The following is a 13,998-nucleotide window of genomic DNA, read 5'->3' as shown; positions in this document are numbered from 1 at the left end:
AGACCTAAGAAGAGCAAAATCCTATGAATGAAAATAGGATGAATCAGCGCATACCCTACGGCAGAACTTCTATGAACCTCGTTCAAAGAATGAAGGAATAAGTGAGGAAAACTGATAGACGCTCCAGAAATAAAGGCATACAAAAATACACATCGCTCTAAAGGGATGGTGTGGAAGTGAGAGATAGGCTACAATGAATGACACGCTATCCTAAAGAAGAGATAGGCAGTCTCGGTAAGCTCAGCAGACGTGATCTGAGGATCAGAACCCCACTAGATAGATGATCCAGTGATATAAGACATGACAACATCTAATGAGGGTGACTCATCATAGGGATAGTCAGGCTCCCAAACAACCGGCACCCCAAGAGTCTCAGCCACTACCCGAGGGGTAATGGTGAACTCTACACCTCGTATCCAACTCCTAACAAGGGTGTTGGAATCATAGATGTGGCAAGAGAGGTTCGAGAAGAACTCTCTAATTAGGGCGGTCGGGGGTGGATGATCTATCTCTAAAAGAGGCAACCAACTTCTAGACTCAAAATTGGCCCTAATGGCCGGATCAAGCTCATCTAAGATCACAGCTTGCTCAGCCTATATCTTACACTTACAGTTCAAGGTCTCAAAGGCTTCTTTACACTTATCATTCATAAACAACTCAACCCTAGTGGGAGACTCAGAGGAAGTGGAAGTGGTCCTATGGGCTCTAATTTTCCTAGGCATAGTGCTAAGATAAGGACCAACACAGAGAGAGAGAGAGAGAAAAGAAAACAAAACCAAGGGTAGACTGCAAGTTAGCACAAAAACAGAATATAGAATAAAAATCTATATGATGCATGAACATGTAAAATGACATGATGCATGTTCTAATGCAGTGCAATCAAGTCCAAAAGGTTCAAATTCACAAAATTGGCTTAAACATTGAGGTATTAACACAAAAACCCCAAAATTTGGAAAACCACTTGATCAATTTGAAAAATATTGACGAATTGATCATCACACATGATAGAATAACAAAAATAATGACCAAATACATCAATTTGATAAGCCAATTTTATCAATTTAACCTAATTAGACAAAAATCCCCAATTCGGATCAAATTCAAACCCTAGAATTTCCAATTTTTCAAAAACCACAAAATTGATCAAATTAAACTACAAGGATCATCATTATAGCATCATAGAACAAAAACCCATTGATCAATTTCACCAAAATAGGTTCGAATCATCAAAAACCCCAATATTTTGAAAGTGTCGAAAATAGCCACAAGAATGCATGAAAAATGCATGAAATCATGAAATAAAATGCAAAAGGAAGGGCAAAAGAGACTTACCGGCCTTCAAGGACAAAAACCTTGCAAAAATCTTGAAGGAAAACGACAAAAAATTGATGGTGGAGCCTGTAGCCAACAAGGAGAGAGAGAAAGGTTGAAAAACTTTTGAAAAAAAGTCCTTTTGAAAAAGACAATCTGACCTTTTTAAAAAACATGTTTCACGAGTTTCGATCGATCGAAAAACAGCCTCAATCGATCGAAACAGACAGAGACTCTATAAAAACAATTTGAAACAAGTTCGATCGATCAAAAAATAGTTTCGATCGATCGAAACAGACAGAGGCTCTCTCTATCAAATTTAAAAATTTTCGATCGATCGAAAAACAGAATGGATCGATCGAATTAGGCAGAGGCTTACCAAATTTTGAAGAAAAAAACACAGTTTTTGAAAAACATTTAGAATTAACTCAAAGCATTGAAATATAAGAACAAAAATGCATGAGTATGTGATGATATGATTTTCAAAACAAGAATTTTAAGCCTAAATTCCCTAAAAACAAAATTTCTTGCATTCTCCACAAATTTTCAAGCAATAAATTAATTTTGCACAAAAGTCAAAGTATTTGTAAAACTTGGTTGGTCAGACCATAAACACACACAATAACATGTACAATATTTAGCAAAGAGTAACTCGTGTAATGTGTGCAACTAGCAAAAGCTTGAGATACATGTGAGGTGATATGTGAATAGCAATCAATCACAAAGTCTACAAAATTCATCACAAAGAATTTAAAAAAGACTATCACCTAAAGAGTTACATCATATAACTCCCACATCTCCTAGATCATAAGCTTGCAATCATGTAAGTTTCTTGTATTTATGCCTCATAATATACATACTAATTTTAAGTCATGTGAGTTTGGCAACAAGCCTAATAGTACACACCAATTTTAAGTATTAAGTAATTTAAACCGAGGCTTCACCTTATGTTCTTTTTGTGCATGTGTTACACTTTCTCGAGCACAAAATCTTATGATATGCACTAAGGTGTTCATGATTGGCTAGTGAACAGTGGTGAGATGGTTATTTATGCCTTTCTCTAAAAGTTCAAGTCAAACATTTAAAAACATGTGACTTCAAGATTAAGACATAGTAATCAAAAACCATAAACATCTTTCCCACACAACATGCACTACAAAACTTCAACTAGTAAAGTGCAATAAATAAGCTCATCAAAACTAAACAAGGTACAAAAGACATGTTATGTGAAAATAAATTGACCAACCTTATTCTCAAAAACCAAGAAGAATAGTACAAAACAAAATGTGCTTCCTTTTTCTTCCTTTTTTTTTTTTATTTAAAAAAAAAAAAACAACTAGAATGAAATGCATGAATGTTATGCTATGCAAATCCTAGAAACAAAAAAACAAAAAACAAAAACAAAACCAAAGAACAATGGTCACAAAGGGTAGAGCAATGAAGCACAAGGACCATGTCAGAAAGACTCAGTTAGATCGAGTCTTTTGCATCCAAAACCTTTTAGATGCACCACGAGCATTGGAGTTCTTATTCTCATAAGAATGATTACCAACTCCAGGATTGAAATAAAAGTTTAAAGCCTTTACCAAATCACCAATAAGTACCATAGGATCAAGTGCTTGAGGCACAGGTACTTTTGGTTTGTTTGCTCTCTTAGCAGCTTGCAGCTTGTAGCAGTTTGGACGGATGTATCCTGACTTACCACAAAAGTGACAAACCCATGCAGGCTTATCATGTGTCTTGTCCTTAGATAGGGTAGGCTTCCTAGATTTAGACTCTTTTAGATCAATCCTAATTTTCCTAGATGATGAACCTTCTAAGGGTTTAACAACCTCACTCACAGGGGGTTTGACAATTTCACTCACTATCTCACTCACGGAAGATTCAGAAGAAGAAGATGAAGGAACAAACTTTGTGGAATGGGGAGTGGACACAGAGATGCTTTCAATATAACCTAATCCAGTTTTGTCAGAAGAAGACTTTTGAACACTCAGCATTTGATCAAGTTTAGAACTAGGAGATCTAGCAACAGATAAATCAAGTTCTAAAGATTTAACTTTATCAAGCAAAAGCATATTTTCAGTTTTCACATTGTTCAAAAGATCATTAGCATCAAATAGTTTAACAAGCAAATTTTTCTTTTCAAGTTGAAGAGATTCAATTTTCTTCAGACCAAGTTCAACATTCATAGCATCCTTTGCAGCAACTTTGCAAAGTTTATTATAGGCCTCTTGAAGATCTGCATCTTCAGAGAGTTCCCCATCAGAAGGGTTCTCTTCAACAGATATGCTCTCATCAACTACAGCAGTAGCGGCGAAAGCAATGAAGTTTCCATTCTCATCACAATCAGACTCATTATCAGAAACTTCACCATCACTAAGAGTTACAGCCATAGCCTTACCCTTAGACTTCAAATAGGTTGGACATTCAGATTTCATGTGTCCATACCCTTGACATCCAAAACACTAAGAGCCCAAGGAATTATTGGAAGATTGACCTACTCTTTCTCTAGGTTTATCATTGTTGTTAACCTTAGTGGGATCATGCTTTCTAAAATTTCTAGGTTCAGCAATGTTTGTGCCCCTTGCCATTCTATTACTATTCTTGAGAAAGTTTCTAAAATTCTTGGTAAGGTAGGCAATCTCTGTAGCAGAGAGCTCATCATCAAATCCACCACCTTCAACATCATCAACTAACTTAAGAGCCATTGATTTGGATTTGGTAGTTTTGGGTAGATCCAACTCATAAGATTGAAGAGATCCTACAAGTTCATCAACAGGGATGGAGTCCACATCCTTGCTTTTAGTAATGACAGTCATCTTGGGTCTAAAGTTTTCAGTTAAAGATCTAAGAATCTTCCTAACAATTTGAGGTTGATCATAGATTTCACCCAAGTTAAAAGCAGAATTAACAATATCATTCAATTTAGCATAGAATTCATCAAAAGATTCATCATCAAACATCCTAATACTTTCAAATTTAGAAGTCAATTGCTGCAATTTATTTATTTTGACAGCGTTTGTGCCTTTATGCACAATCTGGAGGATATTCTAAGCTGTATGAGCAACCTCAACATTAGATATTCTCTTAAATTCCTCCATAGAAACAGCGTTAAAGATCGCATTCATAGCCTTGCTATTAAATGTAGCTGCTTCTTTTTGAGAAGTTTCCCACTCACTAACAGGAGTAGTGGGCTTCTCCCATCCGTATTCAACGGAGTTCCACACCCTCTCATCAATGGATTTCAGGAATGTTTTCATCCTTACTTTCCAATAAGCATAATTATTCCCATCAAAGTGAGGAGGAATAACTAGAGAGTGTCCGTGTTCTATGACAACAGGGGTCAAGGATTAGCTCAGTGATCAAAGGATCAACAACAAAAGAGCTACCCGCTTTGATACCACTTGATAGTTTTTAGACCCCTTAAACAATTGATTAAATCTAGGTAATTAGCCAAGTTGTTACTTAGTCCAATTAAACAAGTCTAGGTTATCACAATAATAAATATCAAATCATGCAAAGTAGCAGAAAATAAATAACACAAGATATGATCATCTAGGAAACCAAACCGGTAAAAACCTGGGGAGGATTTGACCTAGCTATTCTCAAGGTAAACTTGAATCCACTATCTTGAAAGAATCGAAGTTCATACAATAAGACTTACAAGCCCCCACGCTCGACTTCTTATTGCTACTAACCAGTAGAACTTACTGACACGACCACGTGCAAACTCCGAATGGACTCCTTCTTTCTTTGGATTCACCACCAGATACAAGCACACCCGCTTGTGTTTTCTTTAGGTTTCAATGGCAGCAACTGAATTGATCATCAAGATGTAGATAAATCTTCTCCTTGAAAACCCTAAGTTTGTGTAAATGAAAGCTCCTCTAGATCTCACAAGAAATTTTCACAAACCGCAAATATGAGCAACACTAAAACGTGGCTAGGGTTTTCCTTTTATACTTAGGACAAATAAGAAACCCTAAAAACGTTTTAAAACACTTAGGGCTGAGTTGGATGAATTTGCAGAAAAACATTCTGCCCGAGCTTCGATCGATCGAGCCTGTCTTTCGATCGATCGAGCCAGGCCGAAAGGCACAATCCTTTCCTGCTTTAACTCGATTCCAACTTTACATAGATGCACAACTTTGAGCTAGACTTAAACACTTCTAAACACATTGTTTTGATCATGGTTTGCCAACAATACAAATTAGAGTTCTAAATATATAAAAGCCTAAGACTTTAGAACCTAACACATTACATTAACCATTGCTTCTCTTCTGTAGTTTGGTGAAAAAATTAGTTGCAATGACATTTGATTGAACAACCCAACCTTGCACCAAATAATATATAACCCAAACGATAACAAAAAGAAGAAGAAGATAAAATTGGTCCAAATAACATTATTTCTTGGTTTGTTAAGCAAATATCTCCTCTCAACGTCTTGACGTCAATGATGCCTATCTACATCTGGTTCTTCTTTCTAGGTATCTGTGAATTGAATTTTGTGTTCTCTCTCTCTCTCTCTCTCTTTATTGCATCTGAGCTTTGTTTTTTTAACAATATTAGTGAGTTGTAGGGACAGATGCCCTTGTCTAATTAACATCTTCAAGGGCAAGCTACAAAGGTGGAGCAACAACAGCAAAACATGTAGCATATGTTATTATTCTCTCTTTAGAAAGTTAGACTCACTTAGACTAGTTAATGTTAGACCCTTAAATTGATCACTAGATTAGTAACTCAAGAAAAATCTAATTTCTTCCTTTTTAAGTCCAAAAAAAAAAAAAAAAAATCTGACTTGGTTATTATAACTAGTTAATAACAGGCTACAAAGGTGGTTTTAAGATTAGGTTAGTAACTAGTTAGTAACTCAAGAAAAATCTGACTTGGTTAAAATTTAAGATGATTTTTAGACAAATTGCTGTAACAGTTTGTAATGATTTTTGACATTTAAAAGAATGACTTCTCTTTTAATAAATAATTGTGTTGCAAAGTATTTAAAAATAGTTATTTTGTGTCCTTAATTTTTGTTGTTGCCATTTTGTTAATAAAAAATGAATGTTAATTTTTAAATTTTTATGAAAATAAATTTTTTTTACTTCGCCCCCTCGATTAAATTTCTGGCTCCGTCCCTTAAATCCAAATAGACTAAATACTTCTTGCCATATCTCCTGTTCTACAAAGTTGGTCAATTAAATAGCTAAAAGTTGCATAAAAAATTAGGATAATACCTATGCCCCCCATGTTGTTTTCAAAAGTAATCGTTAGATATATTATGGCCCAATAGCCCAAACCAATTGTAGGGTCATTTACTTGTAGAACAAGCATATTAATTTTAGGTTAGTCTAGGGTTAGTCAAATATTCTATAGTATGTAAACCCTACATTGACTTCATTGTAACACAATTACTTAACATAATATGTAACCGTTAAGAGTTTTCTTGTTGTAGACGTAAGCCGTTAGGCCAAACCAAGTTCTTTATGTGCTCTCTCTTTCATGCTTTCGCTTATCATTCATTCATCACACAACAACTTTCATAGTAATAACTTGATTTTTTTATTTTTATACAACAATAGTTGGGGGTGGAGAATTTAAACTCTAGATGCCTCTGATAAAAACACCTAAAGATGTTAATTAAGCTACAAGACTCTCGGCTAATAGCTTGAATTAAATGTTTGAATTGTGTTAATGCTTAGCTATTATATTGGTGCAATAAATGGATTTGGATTTTTTTTATTCAATTTTGTTTTAAGTGTAAGTAGTAGGGACTGAACCCTCGAAATTAACCCTACGTAAGATAAGAGGTGGCTTGCCTATATGCCTCTCTCATCACATAAAATGTCTCATATAATGGTGGACTTTATATTAGATTTATCCTTATGTGAGAAGGAAATTGGTGCATTGAATAATTTTACCCGATTGTCAACAAGTTAATATGTATAGGCATTAATTAACAATTCAAGATAAATTAAACCAAACTCTCTTGAAAATTTTATAAAATAACACTTTTTTCTAAACATTTCATGAAATGATACTACCCTCGAGATTTGCATAAATGTAACTCTTAAGTTTTGACCCACACATATGTATATATATTAAAGATTTATACATATATCAAAGAGGAGTAGCAAACTAAAACCTTGTGTATATTCATTAAATTTCAAAAAGATGATAAGCTATCTTGAAATTATTATTATTATTATTTTTTTTATTATTATATATGCACGTATCAATATTATAAGTTAGCCCCTCAAAGAAAAATTCCTACCTGGTGTTGGTAGTTGTTGATGAAAAAAATCATAAGAAACTTTTTATAAAATAAAGTGATCTTCAAATTTTGAGTGTTTATGTTGACTCTATGTATGATTGATCATAAGGTCTTGTTTAGTTATTTTATGTTTAAGGAAACTTCATACTTGACCTGAGGTCTATTCAATACATTACATTCATTTGCTGCCTAAATTGAAAGTTTTGCGTTTGGATCTAGTACGACTTGCTACTGATTTTAACCAATTTTAACTTAATCAAGTGATTACTTAGGGCCTGTTTGGATGGAGGGATGAAGGAGGGGGAGTGGAGGGGAGTAGAATAAAATTGGTTGAAAATAGGCTAATTTTGGGCTAAATCTACTCTACTCTCCTTCCCTTTCCCTCAATCCAAATGGACCATTAATCAAAATGCAGCGTGCAAGTATCATGAAGAAACATAGAAGTAAATAAACCTCCATGCACAAACACAAAGATAAGACATATTTATAGGATAAACTCAAAACGAACAAAAACTCTCAAGAGCCTAGCCTAATTAATGAAATCTACAATGAAAATAGTTGTAATAAATAATGACTTACAAAACCTCTAGTTATGTAATGTTCATGTACACAAGCCTCTAAATCCTGGTAGCAACAGACTGCACTAGACATTTCTCTTCACAGTCTCCAAATGCAAGTCGAGACGCTAACTACCAAGTTGATCTCTTGAACACTCCAAAGCCACTTGAATATTTGATTCAAGGTTTTTATGGTTTCCAACACTCCAAGAACACTCAAGGTTGCACTTAGGGCCCATTTGGAATGAGGGTGGAGGGAATGAGAATGGAGGACAGTAAAGTAGAGTTAGTTGAAAATAGACTAATTTTAGGTCAATTCTATTTTACTCAACTCTCCCTCAATCCAAACAGCTCTTACTGTTTTGGTGAAAATCTCCTCTTAGCAAGGATAAGGTCAATGAGAGAGAGTAAAGGTATGGAGCACTCAATGTTTTCTCTCTAGGGTTACAACAAGTCTCTATGTACCTTTGTTTTTTAGTCAATAGGGTTTTATTTTTGTGCTTATGGTGAGTACAAATTAAGGGTTGGATGGCTGCTCACAAAATCGAGAAAACTAATATGGAAAGTTTTTGGGCAGCTCGCTTGACTGAGGTTACTAGTGAGTGCTAGGCTAACTTCTATGGTATTCCATCCTAATGACCTCATTTGTCATCTAGCATAACACATCAAATCCCGCTCGACTGAGTTCTCATAATAGTACTTTGAACTTCTTCTTTTAGCTCTTCAATCTTGATTACTCCATTGACTACCACTCAAAGAACAAATACATGAAAATTATTTCGATTACATTTAAAAATTTGGCACAAAATTTATCAAACAGACTCAACACTAAAATGACGGATAAAATTGGCTTTTGCCTTTTATTGCACAAATTATATAGCATTTTGCCCAATTTTCCAAACTAATTAGGGAAATACCCCTCTTTTGAAACTCAATTTTCTCAAAATCAAGTTAAACCCTATAGTGGCGTTTTAAGGAGCCCTATAGTGACGTTTTAAGGACCTATAGTGGTGTTTTGAAACTCGAGCTCCATGAACTCGAGTTACATGCAAGTTTTTTGTTTTTTTACTTATAACTCAAGTTCATGGAGCTCGAGTTCCAAAACGCCACTATAGGTCTTTAAAACATCATTATAGCCTTCTTAAAACGCCATTATAGGGCTCCAGATTTTTTTTTTTTTTATAACTCGATTTTGAGAAAATCAAGTTTTAAAAGAGGGGTATTTCCCTAATTAATTTGAGAAATTGGACAAAATGCTATATAATTTGTGTGAAAAGGGCAAAGGCTAATTTTTTCTCTAAAATGACCATAACAATATTTAAGCACTTGGGGACAGATTAATTAGTTGTCACAGGTTTATTTAATAAACTCATAATCTATATATATATATAAAACCGAAGTTTTTGAAGCTCCCACAATTTTCCACGTCAGCATTTATTTATTTATTTTTTAATTTGATTTATATGTTTTGATTTTTTTTCCAACCCATTTACTCACGTCAGCATTATTAATTTAAAAATAAAAACTAATAAATCTTATTATTTCCTCACCAACAAAACCGGTACTTCTTCAAAATCTCTCCTCTTCTCACACGCACATCACCTTCCCCTAAACCTAAAACTCACCCTTTCCTTTCCTAAAATCAAAACCCAAAACTCAGATTCTCCCATCGTCGCCGCCGCCGCCACTGCATCTTTTGGTTTTCCTGTATTATGCAACTCATTCTCTACCTGTTATTGTTTTTAATTGAAAATCAAACTCCATACCCAGTGCCCAGGTACACTTGCTTTCCTCTTTCTCTTTTCTCTGAATTTAAGTTTGTCAATTGAAACCAAACAGAGGGAAGGCAGCCTACTTAATTATGAAAACAGGGGAAATATTTCTCTTTTTTTTTTTTTTTTTTTTTTTTTTTTTTTTTTATAATTTGGAAATCTGATTTAGGTTTTGGTATTGTGGTCTGATCGGTTTTGATTTAGGAAGAATAGATGCTTGACATTGATTTGTAAAGCCTTTGCTTTTTTTAGTTAGGGTTATTTTAGGTAGGGTACCGATGGTTGTTTTTCTTTGATTTTTTAAATTCCTCCGTTTAAATTATTTAACAAATTTACCATCTTTGGCTCATATATTTGTTTCACATTGACCCATAAAGTTTATTTTGATGTTGAGATTGGTGGAAAGCCCGCTGGTAATGCTCTATTCCATTACATTTCTTTTTTGCTTGCCATGTGTTTGATGAAATTTCTCTTTAGATAGGTGGTACATAATTTTTGGATTCAATTCTTTCCTTTTCCCATATTGATATAAATTTTGGCCTTCTGTTGTATTCACAAAATCCTTTTAAGTTGTCGTTGATTTCTTGGCTTGGTTTGTTTGCAACAGACCAGCAGTTTTGCTGCTTTTGGGATTTTGTATATATATGTTGACTTTATAGGTTTATTTGTTGTTCAATTCTAAGATTCCAACATAATCAAACAAATAAATATGTGGCACTGGTATGAAACTATGAAATATTGGCACACCTTTGAGGTTTTTAAGTTGGAATATTTGTAGTTGTAGTTTTTTTATTGACAAGATTTGATTCAAAAAGATTTGGCAAGCTTTTATCACCTTGATTTAAAAATAAAAAACTCTCTTTTTTTGTCGTCTCATAGTGGAATTGATAACTATTAATGCCTATTTCTTAATTTTTTAATTGTTGAAATTGTTTTAGTTATTGGATTAAAAATAAATAAATTGTTTTAGTTATCTTTATATCGAGATTTTTTAGTTTTATACCTTCGAATTAAATCAGTTTTAACCTTATCATATTGCACTCAACATAACTTGCATACTTAAGTACTGTGTATCTAGGGATATTTTTGACACCTACACTTCGATATATGGATTTCATAGAGAGTTTGTAATGGTTAAATTGTTAGGGAGATGTTACATTTACTATTCTTTTGATCTTTTATTTAATTTGATTAGTACTTAATGCATTTAATCATTTGTTTAAATATGTTTTGGAAGTAGATTAGAACTTGATTTTAAAGTATGATTTTTGTGGAGTTGAGGTTTGCTTAGGTTTCCAATTGATCATGAATGCACTTTTCTACTTTATTTCACTAAAAATTTGGTTATCTCGGTTGCTTGATATTTATATCCTAACATGTGCTATAATTTGGTTGATAGTTTTGGTATGTGGCCATATATAGGCTTTAGAAGTTATTTTTTGCTATGTGGATAAAACAAAGTTATGAAATTTAGTAATTTTGTTGTTAATTGCTTGTGTTGAGATGTAATTTTTCTTAACTCTCTAGGATCTTTTGTTTGTTATGGTTCTCTTCTGAGTTGTAATTTTGTTGTTGTTTGCTTTTGTGATGTGTCTTTAAGGTTTTGCTCTTAGGAAGTTTTGTTGGCTAAGTGCATGACCTATGTTTATATTGAACATGTTGGTGAGTTCTTGCTTATTTACATTAAAAAAGTTTTGTTGGGTAAGTGTTTGATTTGTGGTTATATTAAACATGTTGGTGCGATTCTTCTTATTTATATTTAACTCACATTATTGTTGGTAGAGGAAGTCACATTATTTATACATTAATTTTTTTCATCTTTGTTGTCTTTCAAAATTTTAATTTATTCTTCACATTGGAGGGAAAATAAGATAAAAGGATAGGAAAAAAAATGCGGTTTCTTCTCCTGCAAAAATCTGAGTTGGATCATATGTTGTTCCATAGAATCAAATTTTGGCTTGGAATTATACTTTGCTATATAATTTGCCATTGATTATGCTACTGATATTTGTAGTCCAACTTGCAATTGAGTCTGAATGTAAAGCTTGACATCAAATGAATTCAGTGGTCTACAATTTGTAGTTGGATTGTCACCTCTTTTACCTCATGGAATGTTAGATGTTGTAGGTTGTTTATATTGTCATGATCCAAGGGGAAACGGTGTTTATCATCATCCCAGATTATTGTCTACAATAGCCAGCACTTTAGTGCATAGCATATGAATAGAGTCCAACCTCATCACCCCTAAGTGTTTGTGATGATACCTAAGCCAAATTGAAGTGTTTCAATTATAGGAGAGAGTCCATTTTTTCTCCAACTCTTATTTTTTTGAGTTTGGGTTGCAGGGAATGATGATAATGCCAATTATTCACTCCCACCGCCAAGTAAAACCTAGCAGAGGGTGTGGTTTCCTTCAAAGAGAAGTGCTCCTTTGTCGTCTGTTGGACAAGTTACGCATTATGTAATTATGTTTATATTTTAATCTAAAGTTAGAAGTTGCCTATCATTTCATAGACTGTTTCCTTACCTTCAACTCAGATCTCGCTATAATGCTATTAATTAGCTATCAAAATATGCTCTGCCATCACACAAAGAAAAGTAAATGAATATGTCATCTGATAGTTCCAATGTTACACTTGACAAATATGGGTTAATAATAGACCTGACCTGACTACCTTATATAATCAAGGTTTCATTTAATTTTGTTGTTTTTAATTTAAAGGTGAAAATATGTTGAAGAAGTTAATGGTGGTCATTGCAATGGAATGGTACGTTGCTTTCTCTCTAAACTAATAAACATGTTCCTATATTATTCTATTCTTAGTTGGTTATCTTTTTGGCATGTTATACAATCTGTTAGATTTGGGAGAGTTGCAGACTATGGCCTGGACTTCAGGAGGTTCACTCTTTATTTCTCAAGGGAGTAATTGAATTCATGTTTGAGTAAAGCAAATGACACAGAAATTTTTACTGCAATGCGTGGAGAATTTGGCAACCAAAAATCAACAATGGACTGAAATTACAGAGCATCCACTATGGTCCATGGAGCATCTCACTGTGGGCATAAGAATACTTGATTGAGTACACTAGATTAAGAAACATTGCAAATTAATTTATGCTTTTTTTTTTTTTTGGTTTAGTTTCAGTGAAAGCCAATAAAATACAGAGTAATTGGGTGTGATGTAGATGTAGGGAAATCATATTGACGGTAAAGTTGTGTTATTTTCTATTTATTTTGTTACAATTTTAATTATTCCACACTACTAGAATTTTGTCTGTTTGATTTCTTCACTAATTAGATATGCTCTCTATTTGTTCTTTATTCTAGATTTGTTCTTTTTTTTTTCCTTGCAATAATGTAGAGTACAACTCCTAGCCTCATACTCATATTGGATTATGCATTATAATAATTCTCTTGGTTCTATTGTGGTGTAAAAGAATTTTGTTATTATATCTAATTTTAATTTTCACTTTTTACATGGTTTTAGTTCCGATTTTATGTGATACACTACAATTGTGGGACTAAATTTTACTCAAGATAATATAAAATAGTTGTCATCTATCTTAACATTTACCAAGGAATTGTATTTGTGTAATAGCACGTTATGATTATGTAATATATTACTATATAAAATTTGAAAGTTTCTCATTTTTAAAGATGTTTAAAATTTTGACAATTTGTCATACGAGATGTTTAATTACTTTCTCTCCATTTCATATTAGAGATGATTTAACTTTAAAATAGTTGAAATTAGATAAATATTTAAACTTGAACATGTTAACATTTTGAGTTAAAAGTTACCCGTGCATCGCACGGGTTTGCGACTAGTGATAATAAATAAAAAAACACTTACGAAAGGTCCTTCATTTTTATTTATTTTTTTATTTTGGTGGGTGGTATAAGCCCGTCAGTTGTTGAATTTAGTCTTCTACGTGTTCGGATAAAAAATTAAAAACCTTCTACGTGCATGACATACGTTTGATTTGGCTAGCAAAGTAACAATCAAGCAAATTATTTTATTGCAAATCGGCATATAATTTTAAAAGTTGGACTTTTAAGGGGTTGAGAGAGACGTTAAACAACCGAGAT

At 33.3% G+C, this 13,998-nt stretch overlaps 1 long non-coding RNA gene across 2 annotated transcripts; it reads left to right on the top strand.

Moving 5' to 3' along the window:
• Positions 1-9,704: 9,704 nt before the first annotated feature.
• Positions 9,705-13,161, top strand: LOC126732590 (uncharacterized). 2 transcript variants are annotated; one of them, XR_007659509.1, is made up of 4 exons: positions 9,705-9,913; positions 12,254-12,357; positions 12,631-12,676; positions 12,769-13,161. It is a non-coding gene; the product is annotated as an uncharacterized LOC126732590 (long non-coding RNA). The 2 variants fall into 2 exon arrangements; XR_007659506.1 differs by having other exon boundaries at positions 12,254-12,369.
• The last annotated feature ends 837 nt before the right edge of the window (positions 13,162-13,998 follow it).

Source organism: Quercus robur, chromosome 1, assembly GCF_932294415.1.
Source record: "Quercus robur chromosome 1, dhQueRobu3.1, whole genome shotgun sequence".
NCBI lineage: Eukaryota > Viridiplantae > Streptophyta > Magnoliopsida > Fagales > Fagaceae > Quercus > Quercus robur.
The sequence above is the reverse complement of the archived record's forward strand: the minus strand, read 5'-3'. Positions and strand labels throughout refer to the sequence as shown.